This window comes from Mustela nivalis (assembly GCF_964662115.1).
Source record: "Mustela nivalis genome assembly, chromosome: 4".
NCBI classification, from domain to species: domain Eukaryota; kingdom Metazoa; phylum Chordata; class Mammalia; order Carnivora; family Mustelidae; genus Mustela; species Mustela nivalis.
Window position 1 is genome coordinate 77022907 of NC_139023.1, and position 18502 is coordinate 77041408.

At 36.3% G+C, this 18502-nt stretch overlaps 1 pseudogene across 1 annotated transcript; it reads left to right on the forward strand.

The window, feature by feature from the left end:
• The first annotated feature begins 6919 nt into the window (after positions 1-6919).
• On the forward strand, positions 6920-11870 carry LOC309863110 (3-hydroxyisobutyrate dehydrogenase, mitochondrial pseudogene; annotated as a pseudogene). The gene is made up of 3 exons: positions 6920-6964; positions 7849-7899; positions 10920-11870. The product of its transcript is annotated as a 3-hydroxyisobutyrate dehydrogenase, mitochondrial pseudogene (transcript).
• Positions 11871-18502: the final 6632 nt, after the last annotated feature.

An 18502-nucleotide genomic window follows, 5' to 3' on the forward strand; every position in this document is an offset into this window, starting at 1 on the left:
TCAGCAGGGAGCCTGCTTCCACTCTCTCTCTCTGCCTGCCTCTCTGCCTACTTGTGATCTCTGTCTGTCAAATAAATAAATAAAATCTTAAAAAAAAATAAAGTACAGCAACAGAACTAACTGATGGATTAGGTATATGGTTATAGAGAAGAAGAGGCATCAGGGATTCTTTCTTCAGTCTGCTCGTTCAACAATTTCATATTAAAAAATACTCCATTATTCCCTTCAAGTATAAAAAATGGTGGAGTTTGATAAGCTATATGGAAGAAAATAATTCATATATTTACAGTATTTGCATTTCTCATTATTTAATGTGCACATTTATAAAATATATTCTAGTTGGGTCAAAATTACTTCACCTGAAAGAAAGCAACAGGATAACCTCTGCCAACAGAACATCAGTGCCATAGCAAAGTTAAAAATCACTAGTTCCCTTTCTCAGGAGTCATCAACAGGCATTTTTAGTGTGTGAAGCTGTTTTAGTCTTCCATGCAAAAATAAATATAAGAGATGAAACAAGGTTTGAATAATTTCATTGGGAATTTACAGCATATTAAAATAGAAATATTTTTCTTGTGTCAACATTTTTCTTTGAATGCTCGCACAGGTTTATTCATTATTATAAACTGACAAAAATTTATGAAAATTCTCAGTTGATCTGGTCGAATCTAATTGCCTCCTGTCACTAATTCGGCTGTCCTTATGCACAATTGGTCTTAATACTGCCAACTTCAATCATGGCAAGGAGAGAGGGAATATATTAAAGTTGCAGACAGTGTGAGCTATTTAATAAGAAGATGCTATCTCAGCTTTTTCACTTATTAATACCTCTGCATAATAGAATTTCTATCATGATTATTAAAAGTGATATTTATTTTTTCCAGATAATCCCTTTCAAAATTTAAAATTATAAAAATAAAAAGGTTACTGATTAGTTCATGATTATGAAAGATACTTTTTCAACTAAAAGAGCTCTCTAAACTAACAAAGGTTCAAATAAACTTGTATCAGAGATTGACCAAGAGGGCACTCCCATGTACCATTTATTTGATTTATTTTGTCATGAAAACGGAAAGGTAGTCCTTGCTAAGCTTAATTGAATAACATAGATCAGAATATTATATCCTTGATACATTTATGACTTTCGTAGAGCCAACCGATTTTACATATAACTCCTCCACATGAAATATGATATAAGTAGCATCAATGTGACTGTTTTAGGTCACAAATTTGAAATGTCTTTCCATTATATCATTTTGAAGTCATTTCTTTCTGTGTCTCTGTTTGATTGGGTGAAAGTCACATCAGAATGTTTGGCCATAAAACTAAACCTAACTCCACTAGTGTTTTCCAGAGTAGTGTCATCAATCTTTTAAAAGGTGAGTATGACCTTATGATAATGCATCATGTGAAAGACAAGATTTTAAGCCTTACATGGTCTACTTCAGCAAGAAATGAATTATTAACTGGCACTGCAATTGAGATTATTCATCAGCATTCTTAATTCAAACAGGAACTAGTTTTCTCCCAGTTAAGGTTTGGGAAAATTAACTATGGACTATAGTTGACAAAATGAAAACAACTTAGGATAAATAACCACGTATTTTTATTTTTTACAGTAAGAAACATTTTCCAACGTTTTTAGTATTGGAAATTAAATTCATTTCTAAAAATGACTCAATTTTAGTACCTTTTAGCTATTCAACAACAACAATACCAGAATAACTCTATTTCTTTCAGTGTAAAGTATTCTGTTGCTCAATTTAGTTAGGAAAGAGAAAACATGGGCAGATTATATATACCGCTTATTAGGAGAGAAATATCTATTATGCTCATATGCTCATACATGGCATACTTATAAATTTAGCAAATAATACTATTAATGCCAAATGAATACCACTTTTTATGCAAAACTCTTTTCTCATCAGATTATCTCCCAAGAATTTAAGGTTTATTTTTAGCTGAGCTAGAACTCCCTGCCACTTAATCCACAGAATAAATCTCTTTTTGTCTTAAATAGTTAAGTTTTATTCCAAGTGAAGCATGTATGCTATCCTAGTACCTCTCTGATGAGAAAAACGCTGATGTTCATATGCTAAGATATAGTATTTGCCATATTCCTATTGGTGATATTGTGTGTTTTAGTTTCCATTATATTACAATGAAAAATCAAACTGGCTACTATTTATATTTAGTAACAGGCATAACATTAAAAAATGGAATTTAAGTTTTTCAGAAGGAGGCTGTATCAGCAACATATGAGGAATTTAATATCTGTTTATCTAAATATGCCTCCAATCCAGTCAAACATCACTTTTCTTATTCTCCTGTTTGGATTTGCTCTTTAATAAAACATCCAAACATCTATGGATTTTTGGAAGAAAAAAACTCATACAAGCATTAAAAGAGAATAAAAAAACTTCTCTTTGAACACAAAAGTTTGAAATACTTTTATTGGTATTTTTACTATAAATAATTATGTTAAGAAAAGTCAATTCTCTTGTGTATATATACCACATCTTCTTGATCCATTCATCTGTTGATGGACATCTAGGTTCTTTCCATAGTTTGGCTATTGTGGACATTGCTGCTATAAACATTCGGGTGCATGTGCCCCTTTGGATCACTACGTTTGTATCTTTAGGGTAAATATCCAATAGTGCAATTGCTGGGTCATAGGGTAGCTCTATTTTCAACATTCTGAGGAACCTCCATGCTGTTTTCCAGAGTGGCTGCACCAGCTTGCATTCCCACCAACAATGTAGGAGGGTTCCCCTTTCTCCACATCCTCGCCAGCATCTGTCATTTCCTGACTTGTTGATTTTAGCCATTCTGACTGGTGTGAGGTGATATCTCATTGTGGTTTTGATTTGTATTTCCCTGATGCCGAGTGATATGGAGCACTTTTTCAAGTGTCTGTTGGCCATCTGGATGTCTTCTTTGCAGAAATGTCTGTTCATGTCCTCTGCCCATTTCTTGATTGGAATCTTGCCATTTGCGACAACATGGATGGAACTAGAGCGAATCATGCTTAGCGAAATAAGTCAAGCAGAGAAAGACAACTATCATATGATCTCCCTGATATGAGGAAGTGGTGATGCAACATGGAGGCTTAAGTGGGTAGGAGAAGAATAAAAGAAACAAGATGGGATTGGGAGGGAGACAAACCATAAGTGACTCTTAATCTCACAAAACAAACTGAGGGTTGCTGGGGGGAGGGGGTTTGGGAGAAGAGGGTGGGATTATGGACATTGGGGAGCATATGTGCTTTGGTGAGTGCCGTGAAGTGTGTAAACCTGGTGATTCACAGACCTGTACCCCTGGGGATAAAAATATATGTTTATAAAAAATAAAAATAAAAATAAAAATAAAAGAAAAGTCAATTCTCATTGACTTTTATTTCTTCAATTATTTCAATCTTAACCATTTTTTCTATGAAACTGATGATGAAAATATATGTAATTTTCTGAAGATTGTTCCCTCTACCAAGTTGCAATGCAGAATTTTGTTGTGGAGAAAAAAGTCTTTAGCTTTGTTATTTGCTTGATGTACTGAATTACTAGAAGGGGATAACATTCCAACATATTACCTATTCTTTTATTTCTTAAGATATAAAACAAAAGTTAATGTTGCTATTGAGAAATATACATTTTTCATTTAAAAACTGAGGACAAATTTAATAAAACCAAGTACTAGAATATTAACATTTGCTGATATTAATTAATTACCTCTATTTATTCATACGATAATATTCTCAGGTTAATCTTGAAAAAAAAGCAGCAAAACTAAAGTAAATACATCCAACTTTGTAAGTTTGATTAATTTTTACCATTTTTTTAATTTTATCTTTTTCCACACTCAAAGCATCATTTTAACATTTAACTTGCCAACTAATGTGCATATTTGCATAAACCTATACTTAACATTTATTCTATAGGCCCCTAGACAAAAATCTAGGTTAGCTTGAAAGGTCAAAAATGTAAGATTTGTAAATGTTACAATAGTAATCCTGATAGTTCACAGGGATGATATATTAGACATCAGACATTATGCTATAGACAGGAAATATCCCCTCCCTGAAAGTAATAAAATAAGTCATTGGTTACTGCTTTGATAATGAGAACATAAACCACTAAAATATTTTTTGCAATTTCAAGACAATCTTATCTTTTCTTAAGATCATTCTTAGCTTCACATTGATGTTTTCTGTTAAAGCAAATTATTTTTCTATTTCCTTTCTATGAGAGCATTTGTGTATGCTTTAAGTAATTTTAAATAAGGCACCTTCTTAAAAAGTGATGATATACACTACACTAAAAAGAAAAGTGATTTTTTGCCATATAGAAGCATGAAGCTAAACCAATTCAAACTTCCTATATCTATGATTTTTAAGATTTGCATTTAGTTTTTTTAAGATATTTATTTCTGAAATTTTACTTTTGATCTATGTATTGTACATTTTAGCCTCTATATTATTAATTTCTATACTATATTAAATTTTAATATTGATTACCAATATGTTTTATTGTATTTATTTTTCAATTTCTGCTTCTGACAATGATGTATTTGAATTCTAATCTGAGTACAGTATTTTTATTTACTACTGAGTACAGTAGTTTTTCATAATAGGTGGGATTTAACATTCTTCTAGTTTATAGAACAATAAGAATAAAGCCAGTAAGACAGAAAATTTAAACACTCCCAAGTAACTTGACTTAGTTGATATTTATAGAACTTTGTATCTAACAAGAGCATAATAATTACTCTTTCAAGAGCAAATGTTAAACCACCAATATAGATTATCTGGGGGCTATATATCTGGTTTTAATAAATTTTAAAACTTAAATAACTTCTCCTGCTCCCTCTTCCTTTATCTTTCACAACCATTCCCCTCAATAAATCTTTTGCATAGTTATTCCCATTCAGCATAGGCAATACCTTCAGTCCTGAAAGAAAATGAGAGGTGAGATATAAGTCTGGCACTTGGCTCTTTCTCTGGCTTGCTGGCAAAGAGGAACCATACAAAATTTTATATGTAGCATTGACAGTTTCTGGCACTGATGGCCAGATTGCTGAAGATTTCATAGCTTCTAACTTGGAGAAATGTACTGGTGGAAAGGTATGCCCTCACTAATGCAGTGATTCAGATACTTAAAAGATACAGGAAAAGTAGTGCTTACACAAACAGTATAGTTGTAACTGACACCTGCTGTAATGAGAAATGAGCTCACTAAACAAATAATAAAAGGCTGAGTATGAAAGTCAAAGGGTTTCTTTGGTAGCTTACAAAGTGGGCCTTATCTCCTGCAATGGAAAAGCAGATACAGTTCCACAGAAAACTGAAGGTCTGAACTGTAGAGAACCAGAGACATTAAACATTCTCCAATTGGATTGAACTGATTGGTCAGTCTACTATGGCAATGTCAAGGATCCAAGTGGGAAAACCAGACAGGTTGGAATATAGGATGGAGATAAGTAGGCAGATGTCTCCAAAGATTTCAATTCTTTAAAACTCTCTTGAACCCTCTGACTTTCAGAGGTGGTTCTCTCCTCCATAGTGAGAACTATCACTCCTTCTCTTCTAGCTAGCAACAGCTATCCCTTAGGAAACTTCTGTCTCCTCTCCTGGCTTATTTGCCAATAACAATGGCTAGATCCCAGTATAACCCACTGGAATATGCTGAGTCTGATCAGAAAGAAAAGAAATTTTACCCCTTGGAGCTACAGCAATTAGCCACCATATACCTGTAGGATCTAAGATGATTCTTGGGGTTGAATATGAGAGTAATTGATTCAGGGTGCTAGATGTAAGTTTTGATGGGAATGATGAAATTGTTACTTAGGAGTAATTTCTCAGGTTATAGGACTTAACTTGCTGGCAAGGACCTTGAAGGATGGGGTGTATTCCTTGCTGGGGTAACTCTTAGAAACTTGGAAAATACAGTGGTTCGTCTGAAATGATAGGACTGGTGATTTCTTTGGCAGGTGATGAAGGAAGGGAGGTGAGCTGAGGAAAATAGATATACTGGAATTTCCAATCACAAGAGAAGAATGGAGGAGCAGGAAATTAACAGTCATTGCCCTGATTTAAAAAAAAAAAAAAATCACCATCCCTTGCTCAATTCCTGGACCTAATCCAGTTTTCTGATTTGAAATCCATTGAGTGAAATGATGGTGGGGCTCCTGGTGTCCCCACAGTAATTATTTACCAGAATTCTTTACTGTATTATACACTACAATGCTCCCCTAGTATTATGTCTTATATTGTTTCCCTAGTTTTTCCCCAAAAGGATTAATGGTCATTTACCTAGCTGACTATACCCTAGGAAAAGGAATATTCCACCATTTTAATGACTAAAGGGCATAAATGTTAGTTGACATTAAAACTGGAAGATGTGAAATGTCACCATGGCCCCAATTTTAGGGCAAGAGCTTGCTGAAGCCATGTAATAAATGGAGTGCTGGCTAGAATTCAGCCTACAGCAGCTACACTGGGTTTTCAGACCTACCCATTTCCTTAGTCTTTGAAAATATAATTAAAATTGATAAAAATAGAATAACAACCACATGGGGTCCTTTACCCATTGGATTAAAGATAACATGAGGGAAGAGATGAATGGGAATCTCTGATATTTTCCTCTTATTAAAGATAATAAATAATATAAATATTTAATAAAAGGGTGCCTGGGTGACAGTTGGTTAAGCAACCAACTCTTGGTTTCAGCTCAGGTCATGATCTGATCATAGTGAGATGAAGTCCTGCGTCATGTTCCACATTCAGCACAGAGTCAGCTTGAGATTTTCTCCTTCTCCCCATGCTCTCACTCCCTCTTTCAAAATAAATTAAGTCTTTAAAAATAAATAAGTAAATGTTTAATAAAAATATATAAAATATACATAAACACATATATTTCCCATGATGAGGAGAATGGCAGAGATTAGTGTTACCATTAAGAAGCCAAGGGTACAGGGTTGGTGATTCTTACATGTTTACATTTAAAATTTCATTTGACCTATAGAACACCCAATGAATTTTAGAGAATACTGTAGACTACTGCAAACTCAAACAAACTGTGACCTTAATTGCAGCTCTTCTACTAAGAGCAGCACTGTTGCTAGGGCAGATTAATAAGGCCTCAGTACATTATATGCAGTTGCTCATTTGTCCAATGTGTTTGTTCTTTTCTATTCATATGAGAAAACAGGACCAAAAAGAATTAGCATTAGCACTAACAATAATATCATTTACAGTTTTGTCCCAAATGGCCAGGCTGGTTGGTCTGGATCTGGAAGGAACCGGATGATAAAAATGAAGACAAGGGGGTTGGGGCTAAAGGCATGTGAAGAGACACACATTTATACCTACCAGAAAGTATCCACCATGACAGAGGCACTAACCAACCAAAATTACTTGAAAATTTGACCCTAGTCTTGCTTTGTTATTAACCACCACAAAACAGGATAACACAATGGCACATAATCTGGCCACCATGGCAAAGATGGAAGCTACCTATGATCTGAATAGTATAGACTTCCACTTACCAAGGTTTGCCTATCTAACTTACCTACCTTCCTCCTAATCTACCTACCTACCTATGTCAGCTACGATTGCCTCAGAATGTCCAACCTGCCAGTGACAGAGACCTGCACTGAGTTGTGGGACATGGTTCTATTCCTCAAGCAGACCAAGAAGCCCATTGGTGGCAAATTCACTAATGAGGACCCTTTCTTCCTATAAGGTTCAGTGGCTTTTTGTGTGTGTGTGTGTCTGTGTGTTTGTTTTGTTTTTTGTTTTTCCTTTCAGGGTAAGATACCTACTATGGGTATCTTTTTCTAATCTGTCTGCAGAACCTCAGCAAGTACCCACCTAATGGTGTTTACAAAAGATCTGATCCACAGGTATGAAATCGCACATAAGATAGCATCCAGTGAGGACCAAATTCATAGATAAAGTGGTGTGGAAGCGGTTCCATGACCACACGCTCTACAGAATGATTCCCCTCACTGAGCACCAGGATAGCCTAGTGAAGACACAGCTAAAGTACCAATTTATTGCTATGATTCTTTGAACTGAAAGATATCACCACTGCAGGAAAGTTTGGACTTGCAGTTTTCTAGGAACAGCAGGTGTGAAAAGAATCACTATCCAGAGTAATTCGTCCTGATTTGGGAAATGGAAATTAGTAGAAAAACACAAGTTATCTACCCGGATGCTTCTTTGTTTGCCCTCTCCTGTTTATAATGGTAAATGCACATGCACAGAAACCTGGCCCAAAAAGGCAATTTGATGACCAGGTGGAAGAGGAATGGGAGTCATGCCACGTGTGAAGCCACAAAAACTAGCCAACATTATAGATGAGAATGAAGGGAGATCAGAATGGAGCAAGAATTTAAAAAATGAGGTATCACCTGTGGTCCCAAGACCAACTTGGTATAGGGGCTGTAATTTATTCCACTAACTTCACTGTGCTCAGCCTTTTCTCAGGAAGAGAGACTCATAGGAGTTGCATGAATATGTGCATCTTTTTCGTGCAATTTTTAGATTATGACACCAGTGGAAGTGTGCTCAGATCCCTTTCAAGAGTCTCACTGATTGATGGTCTTAGTTCCACTGGTTAGGTATTCAGTCAGGAACCACTCAAAGACAAGGCACAGCCAGAGGATTAGTCCTAGTCCATTCCTAACAGGATTTCTCTAGTGAGGAAACCCATTGCTATAGTCAAAACTTTCTCAAAACCATGCTGTGTCAGAGGGTCTTCCCCACCCAATTCTTCCTCCCCCCACCAACCTCTTTTCACAACTGTCAAATTTACAAAGTGGTCTGGAGGTTTTCCCAGCTGATTTCTGTCCCCTCCTCCCCTTTTATCTTTTGCAGGCAATTCCATAGTAAATCCTTTGAGCAAAACAAATCCCATCTTCCTGTTTGCTTTTAGGAGGACCCAAACTAACACAATTCATATAATTAATTTCCCTCTGGCCCAACTGTTCAAGAAAATACTGTATACAAATGACCAAGATCAGTAATGAAAGTGGACATCACAGCACATCATAAAGATTTAAAAAGGATAATAATGGAATATTATATGTGTTTTCCCAAGAAAGAAGGAAGTTTACCAATTTAAAAAAAAAGGGATCTGACTTTTGAGTCAGGCAGTCCTGCAGGTGGCATAGGTACAGTAGTAATTCCTAGCAAAAAGAGATTAATGAATTTGAACTTAAGTAAAAATAATATAATTTTGCTATTTCCATATTAGCAGGTTTGGAATTTTTAATAGGAAGTATGAAAATACAATATTTCAAAAATAATTTTTGAGAAGGGCTATGTAACTTTAATAATTTTATCTATTTTTAGAAGTTATCTTTAATAAGAAAAAGAGTCACTCAAAAATGTTGTCAAAATCTCTGTTAACCCCATATGACTTGTCATTTTTCAATTGTATTTGATTACCTCAAAATTCTCCACTCTGGCATCATGGATATAGAGTAAGCAAAACAAAATAATACTGGAAATTAAATAATATTGAACTAAATAACTGAGATTACCTCTCCAATTATGACTGGGAATAAAAATCTGACATTAAATTCCTTAATAATCTTTTTAAAAGCAGGATAAATAGGTTTGGTCACGTTTTAATCAACTAGAGGATTTTTTTTTTCTTACTATGGAAAAAGCACCTAGACAGATGATTTAATGAAATAATGTATCTTTCTATGAGTTCTAGAAAAGTGATTTGAGCAGGAATATGTACATATTTGTAAGAATGTACATATATTTCCTTGATTAAATAAAGCAAAATGGATGAAAAATTTTTTCAGGGAATAGGGAAAATGATCATTTTTGTGGTCAAATAGAGACTTGAATACAAATATTTTTTGAAATATTCACAGAAGTTTAGTTTTGCAATTTTCAAGTACTTCAAATTTTCTCCCTAGATCATCTTTGTTTAAGGAAAAAATAACATTTTAAAGGTTAGATTTAAAAATGTGTATGAGATTCTTGTGCTTTTAAAACATTACTATTTCTCCTCTATTAGGTTCTTGCCCCAAGCAAAAACCAACACCTAACACAAATATTGAGAAAGAAGAAGGAAAAAAAAAGAAACCTCAAGAGACACACTAAGATATCTTAGGATTTGAACAATCAAAAAGGCAAAGGTCATATGGGTTACTTGAAAACTCCTTTGAGGGAAAAATTGATCCATTCCTTTAATGTTCTCCACAACAAGGATTAATTCTCTTTGAGTACTTTGAATAATAGAAGGGAAAACCCATTAAGGAGAAGAGACTCAATTCACTGCTCTGACCCCCTGATCTATATGAGAACTTTCAAAACCAATCCCAGACTAATATATTCTTTATTGATTTTGATTTTTTATATTATCTTAAACCCAGAGAGAGTTTATTTCCTTCTAAAAATATAGTTTAAAATGATCAAATAATACTCTATCCCCAAAGTTGCTACCAAGAAACTCTCCCAACACTATAAAAAGTTCACAGCAGATGCAGGAGGCAAACAGTAGGGGATAAGAGGAATATAAATTGAAATTTTATAAATTCATAAGTCATAATTTATTCTCTTTCAAAACGATGACTATTGAACAATAGTCACTCTAATAAAGTCATAAATAATAAAATATTTTGTTTTATTATATACATGTAGTGTAGTATCAATATGTATCAATATGCATCATGTATTGATATAGCACTTTGAGACTATAAATGGCTCTGGAATTTAATCAACATGATGATGTGAGTAGGCTTTGCCATTAAATTATGTTTAATAGCTTGTGTAAGCAGCGGGTGGGCAAGCCAAGAGTGGAGAGTTCACCACAGGGAGGTGGGGCTGGGACAGCATGCCAGGGTCTTTATGGCTCCACCCTGTGGAACTATCTCTAGACTGGTATTAGAGCCATTGGTAGTGCACAGCAGTGGTCAGTCTTGCTGTGGTGTGCTCTAGGTCACTGGCTTCTAAGATTCCAGCTGGACTCATTTGACAGGGCAACATGGAGAAGCCAATTGCAAAAACTCTCATGCTATCCATTCATTTATGATGTGTTCTCTGATGTTTACAAAGAATTTCGAGATGCATGTGAAGAGGTAGTGTATTCCTCAGCAGATATAGCCGAAAAAAACCTGACAGAATTAATACAATGTTGCTTACCAGTATCAATGCAACAGAAGGTTATTCTAGAAAAAATGAAATTCTAAAAAAGTGAAGAAAGGCTCAGTACTAATAGATTCCAGTACTATTGATCCTGAAGTTTCAAAAGAATTGGTCAAAGAAGTTGAGAAATGGGAGTAGTTTTCATGGATGCTCCTGTTTCTGGTGGTGTGGGAGCTGCTCAATCTGGAAGTTCACATTTATGGTGGGAGGAGTCAAAGATAAATTTGCAACTGCCCAAGTGTTGCTGGGGTGCATGTGCTCCAATGTCGTGTAACTGCAGGGACACAGTTGACTGCAAAGATCTGTAACAACATGCTGTCAGCTACTAGAATGATTGGAAATGCTGAAGCTATGAATCTTGGAATCAGGTTAGGGTTTGACCCACAGCTATTGGCTAAAATCCTAAATATGAGCTCAGGATGGTGTTGGTCAAGTGACACAACCAGGGGGAGGGATGGAGTTCCATCCTCTAATCTCTAATGGATATTGGGGTGGATTTGAAGCAACACTCATGGCGAAGGATGTAGGATTACCACAAGACTCTGCCCCTCTTGCAAAGAGCCCAGTCCTTCTGGAAAGTGAAGCCCCTCAGGTCTACAGGGTTATGTGTGCAAAGGGTTACTCAAAGAAAGACTTTCTTGAATTTTCCAGTTTCTATGAGAGGAGTAGAAAAACTTCTGACCTACCATTTTGCTGTGGACACTGATGAAAACCAAACTCTATCTTGCAGTGTCGTTATAGCCACCTAGGTGTCCTATTTATTTGAGTTGGGTTTTTTTTTTTTTTTTTAGATTTTATTTATGTATTTGACAGACAGAGATCACAAGTAAGCAGAGAGGCAGGGAGAAATAGAGGAGGAAGCGGGCTCCCCACTGAGCAGAAAGCCTGATGTAGGTCTCGATCTCAGGACCCTGGGATCATGACCTGAGCAGAAGTCAGAGGCTTTAACCCACTGAGACACCCAGGTGCCCCCTAAAGTACATTTTTCTTCTAAGAAAAATATGACATTTGGAGATAATTCTTCATCTTTCCTTAGATATCAAGTGTTATTCTTTCATGGGATAATGTTATGGAATGTTTTGATACACTTCATAATTAAAAAAATTATCCTTAGTATATTTTTATTATTTATGAACTATTGTGAGATATTTCAGAAAATTTCACAAGAATCTGATATATGTAATTTTGGGGAATTTTTTTCCCATCTAGAACAACTTGTCTGCATGATAAGAAATCTACATTTATTTTTAACTCTGAAATAAGGGCTTTTAATACGATAATTTATGAGCAAAACCTACAAAATCAGTTTCCTCTTCTGGATGTATTATAGTTCTTAAATTCATATAGTATGAACTTGGTTAAGATTTACACATAATCTACTAAGTTATTATTGTATTATATTGAATGCTTGGGTATTAAGTTTGTTTTTTTTTTAATTTTTTATTTTTTATAAACATGTATTTTTATCCCCAGGGGTACAGGACTGTGAATCAGCACTCACCAAAGCACATACCCTCCCCAATGTCCATAAACGCACCCCCCCCTTCTCCCAATGCCCCTCCCCCCAGCAACTCTCAGTTTGTTTTGTAAGATTAAGAGTCACTTATGGTTTGCCTCCCTCCCAATCCCATCTTGTTTCAATGATTCTTCTCCTACCCACTTAAGCCCCCATGTTGCATCACCACTTCCTCATATCAGGGAGATCATATGATAGTTGTCTTTTTCTGCTTGACTTATTTCGCTAAGCATGATATGCTCTAGTTCCATCCATGTTGTCGCAAATGGCAAGATTTCATATCTTTTGATGGCTGCATAGTATTCCATTGTGTATATATACCACATCTTCTTGATCCATTCATCTGTTGATGGACATCTAGGTTCTTTCCATAGTTTAGCTATTGTGGACATTGCTGCTATAAACATTCAGGTGCATGTGCCCCTTTAGATCACTACGTTTGTATCTTTAGGGTAAATACCCAGTAGTGCAATTGCTGGGTCATAGGGCAGTTCTATTTTCAACATTTTGAGGAACCTCCATGCTGTTTTCCAGAGTGGCTGCACCAGCTTGCATTCCCACCAACAGTGTAGGAGGGTTCCCCTTTCTCCACAACCTCGCCAGCATCTGTCATTTCCTGACTTGTTGATTTTAACCATTCTGACTGGTGTGAGGTGATATCTCATTGTGGTTTTGATTTGTATTTCCCTGATGCCAAGTGATATGGAGCACTTTTTCATGTGTCTGTTGGCCATCTGGATGTCTTCTTTGCAGAAATGTCTGTTCATGTCCTCTGCCCATTTCTTGATTGGATTATTTGTTCTTTGGGTGTTGAGTTTGCTAAGTTCTTTATAGATTCTGGACACTAGTCCTTTATCTGATATGTCGTTTGCAAATATCTTCTCCCATTCTGTCAGTTGTCTTTTGATTTGTTAACTGTTTCCTTTGCTGTGCAAAAGGTTTTGATCTTGATGAAATCCCAATAGTTCATTTTTGCCCTTGCTTCCCTTGCCTTTGGCAATGTTTCTAGGAAGATGTTGATCCGGTTGAGGTCAAAGAGGTTGCTGCCTGTGTTCTCCTCAAGGATTTTGATGGATTCCTTTCTCACATTGAGGTCCTTCATCCATTTTGAATCTATTTTTGTGTGTGGTGTAAGGAAATGGTCGAATTTCATTTTTCTGCATGTGGCTGTCCAATTTTGCCAACACCATTAATTGAAGATGCTGTCTTTTTTCCATTGGATATTCTTTCCTGTTTTGTCAAAGATTAGTTGACTGTAGAGTTGAGGGTCTATTTCTGGGCTCTCTATTCTGTTCCATTGATCTATCTGTCTGTTTTTGTGCCAGTACCATGCTGTCTTGATGATGACAGCTTTGTAATAGAGCTTGAAGTCCGGAATTGTGATGCCACCAACGTTGGCTTTCTTTTTCAATATCCCTTTGGCTATTCGAGGTCTTTTCTGATTCCATATAAATTTTAGCATTATTTGTTCCATTACTTTGAAAAAGATGGATGGTACTTTGATAGGAATTGCATTAAATGTGTAGATTGCTTTAGGTAGCATAGACATTTTCACAATATTTATTCTTCCAATCCATGAGCATGGGACATTTTTCCATTTCTTTGTGTCTTCCTCAATTTCTTTCATGAGTACTTTATAGTTTTCTGAGTATAGATTCTGTGCCTCTTTGGTTAGGTTTATTCCTAGGTATCTTATGGTTTTGGGTGCAATTGTAAATTGGATTGACTCCTTAATTTCTATTTCTTCTGTCTTGTTGTTGGTGTAGAGAAATGCAACTGATTTCTGTGCATTGATTTTATATCCTGACACTTTACTGAATTCCTGTACAAGTTCTAGCAGTTTTGGAGTGGAGTCTTTTGGGTTTTCCACATACAGTATCATATCATCTACAAAGAGTCATAATTTGACTTCTTCTTTGCCGATTTGGATGCCTTTAATTTCCTTTTGTTGTCTGATTGCTGAGGTTAGGACTTCTAGTACTATGTTGAATAGCAGTGGTGATAATGGACACCCCTGCCGTGTTCCTGACGTAGCGGAAAAGCTTTCAGTTTTTCTCCATTGAGAACAATATTTGCGGTGGGTTTTTCATAGATGGCTTTGATGATATTGAGGTATGTGCCCTCTATCCCTACACTTTGAAGAGTTTTAATCAGGAAGGGATGCTGTACTTTGTCAAATGCTTTTTCAGCATCTATTGAGAGTATCATATGGTTCTTATTCTTTCTTTTATTGTTGTGTTGTATTACATTGACTGATTTGCGGATGTTGAACCAACCTTGCAGCCCTGGAATAAATCCCACTTGGTCGTGGTGAATAATCCTTTTAATGTACTGTTGAATCCTATTGGCTAGTGTTTTGGTGAGAATTTTTGCATCTGTGTTCATCAAGGATATTGGTCTATAGCTCTCTTTTTTGATGGGATCCTTGTCTGGTTTTGGGATCAAGGTGATGCTGGCCTCATAAAATGAGTTTGGAAGTTTTGCTTCCATTGCTAATTTTTGGAACAGTTTCAGGAGAATAGGAATTGGTTCTTCTTTAATGTGTGGTAGAATTCCCCTGGGAAGCCATCTGGCCCTGGGCTTTTGTTTGTTTGGAGATTTTTAATGACTGTTTCAATCTCCTTACAGGTTATGGGTCTGTTCAGACTTTCTACTTCTTCCTGGTTCAGTTGTGGTAGTTTATATGTTTCTAGGAATGCATCCATTTCTTCCAGATTGTCAAATTTGTTGGCGTAGAGTTGCTCATAGTATGTTCTTATAATAGTTTGTATTTATTTGGTGTTAGTTGTGATCTCTCCTCTTTCATTCATGATTTTATTTATTTGGGTCCTTTCCCTTTTCTTTTTGATAAGTCGGGCCAGGGGTTTATCAATTTTATTAATTCTTTCAAAGAACCAGCTCCTAGTTTCGTTGATTTTCTCTATTGTCTTTTTGGTTTTTATTTCATAGATTTCTGCTCTGATCTTTATGATTTCTCTTCTCCTGCTGGGCTTAGGGTTTCTTTCTTGTCCAGCTCCTTTAGGTGTAGGGTTAGGTTGTGTACCTGAGACCTTTCTTGTTTCTTGAGGAAGGCTTGTACTGCTATATATTTTCCTCTCAGGACTGCCTTTGTTGTGTCCCACAGATTTTGAACCGTTGTATTGTCATTATCATTTGTTACCATGATTTTTTTCAATTCTTCTTTAATTTCCTGGTTGACCCATTCATTCTTTAGAAGGATGCTGTTTAGTCTCCATGTATTTGGGTTATTTCCAAACTTCCTCTTGTGGTTGAGTTCTGGCTACAGAGCATTGTGGTCTGAAAATATGCAGGGAATGATCCCAATCTTTGATACCGGTTGAGTCCTGATTTAGGACCGAGGATGTGATCTATTCTGGAGAATGTTCCATGTGCACTAGAGAAGAATGTGTATTCTGTTGCTTTGGGATGAAATGTTCTGAATATATCTGTGATGTCCATCTGGTCCAGTGTGTCGTTAAAGGCCTTTATTTCCTTGCTGATCTTTTGCTATGATGATCTGTCCATTTCAGTGAGGGGAGTGTTAAAGTCCCCTACTCTTATTGTATTATTGTTGATGTGTTTCTTTGATTTTGTTATTAATTGGTTTATATAGTTGGCTGCACCCACATTGGGGGCATAGATATTTAAAATTGTTAGATCTTCTTGTTGTACAGACCCTTTGAGTATGATATAGTGTCCTTCCTCATCTCTTATTATAGTCTTTGGCTTAAAATCTAATTGATCTAATATAAGGATTGCCACTCCTGCTCTCTTCTGATGTCCATTAGCATGGTAAATTCTTTTCCAACCCCTCACTTTAAGTCTGGAGGTGTCTTCAGGCTTAAAATGAGTTTCTTGGAGGCAACATATAGATGGAATTTTGTTTTTTATCCATTCTGATACCTTGTGTCTTTTGATTGGGGCTTTTAGCCCATTAACATTCATGGTAACTATTGAGAGATATGAATTTAGTGCCATTTATTGCCTGTAAGGTGACTGTTACTATATATTGTCTCTGTTCCTTACTGATTTACCACTTGTAGGCTCTCTTTTTGCTTAGAGGACCCCTTTCAATATTTGCTGTAGAGCTGGTTTGGTGTTTGCAAATTCTTTCAGTTTTTGTTTGTCCTGGAAGCTTTTAAACTCTCCTTCTATTTTCAATGATAGCCTAGCTGGATATAGTATTCTTGGCTGCATGTTTTTCTCGTTTAGTGTTCTGAAAATTTCATGCCAGCTCTTTCTGGCCTGCCAGGTCTCTGTGGATTAGTCAGCTGCCAATCTAATATTTTTACCATTGTATGTTACAGACTTCTTTTCCCGGGCTGCTTTCAGAATTTTCTCATTGTCAATGAGACTTGTAAATTTTACTATTAAGTGACGGGGTGTGGGCCTATTCTTATTGATTTTGAGGGGCATTCTCTGAACCTCCTGAATTTTGATGCTCATTCCCTTTGCCATATTAGGGAAATTCTCCCCAATAATTCTCTCCAGTATACCTTCTGCTCCCCTCTCTCTTTCTTCTTCTTCTGGAATCCCAATTATTCTAATGTTGTCTCATCTTATGGTGTCACTTATCTCTCGAATTCTCCCCTCGTTGTCCAGTAGCTGTTTGTCCCTCTTTTGCTCAGCTTCTTTATTCTCTGTCATTTGGTCTTCTATATCCCTAATTCTTTCTTCTGCCTCATTTATCCTAGCAGTGAGAGCCTCCATTTTTGATTGCACCTCATTAATAGATTTTTTGATTTCAACTTGGTTAGATTTTAGTTCTTTTATTTCTCCAGAAAGGGCTTTTATATCTATCGAGAGTGTTTCTCTAATATCTTCCATGCCATTTTTGAGCCCGGCTAGAACCTTGAGAATTGTCATTCTGAACTCTAGATTTGACATATTACCAATGTCTGTATTGATTAGGTCCCTAGCCTTTGGTACTGACTCTTGTTCTTTTTTTTGTGGTGAATTTTTCCGCCTTGTAATTTTGTCCAGATAAGAGTATATGAAGGAGCAAGTAAAATACTAAAAGGGTGGCAACAACCCCAGGACAATATGCTTTAACCAAATCAGAAGAGATCCCAAATTGTGAGTGGGGAGAAAGGGTATAAAAAGAAGTTCAAAAAGAAAGAATGAAAAGAAAAAAATAAAAGAAAAAAATTTAAAAAAAGAAACGAATAAAGAAAAATATAAAAAGGAAAAAATATATATATTAGATAAACTAGTTAAAAAACATTAAAAAGAAAAGGGTAAAAGTTAAAAAAAATTTTAGCAGAAGAAGCGAAAAAAAATGAAAAAGAAAAAATTTAACTGCAAGACTAAAAAAAATCACAGGGAAAAAAAAATGAAAATTACAGGGAGAAAGCCATGAATTCCGTGCTTTGCTTTCTCCTCCTCTGGAATTCTGCTGCTCTCCTTGGTATTGAAACCGCACTCCTTGGTAGGTGAACTTGGTCTTGGCTGGATTTCTTGTTGATCTTCTGGGGACGAGGCCTGGTGTAGTGATTCTCAAGTGTCTTTGCCCCAGGCGGAATTGCACCGCCCTTACCAGGGTCCGGGCTGAGTAATATGCTTGGGTTTGCTTTCAGGAGCTTTTGTTCCGTGAGCACTTTCCGTAGAGTTCCAGAGGACGGGAATACGAATGGCGGCCTCCTGGTCTCTGCCCGGAGGAGCCGAGAGCCCGGGGCCCCACTCCTCAGTGCGCCCTCAGAGAACAGCACCCAGTTACTCCCATCCACCTGACCTCCGGCCGCGCTCCGAGCTCACCGAGCCTGCAACCGGTTCAAGGTAACACCGAGCTACGAGCTTACTGTTGGCTCTGTCTCTGTAGCTGG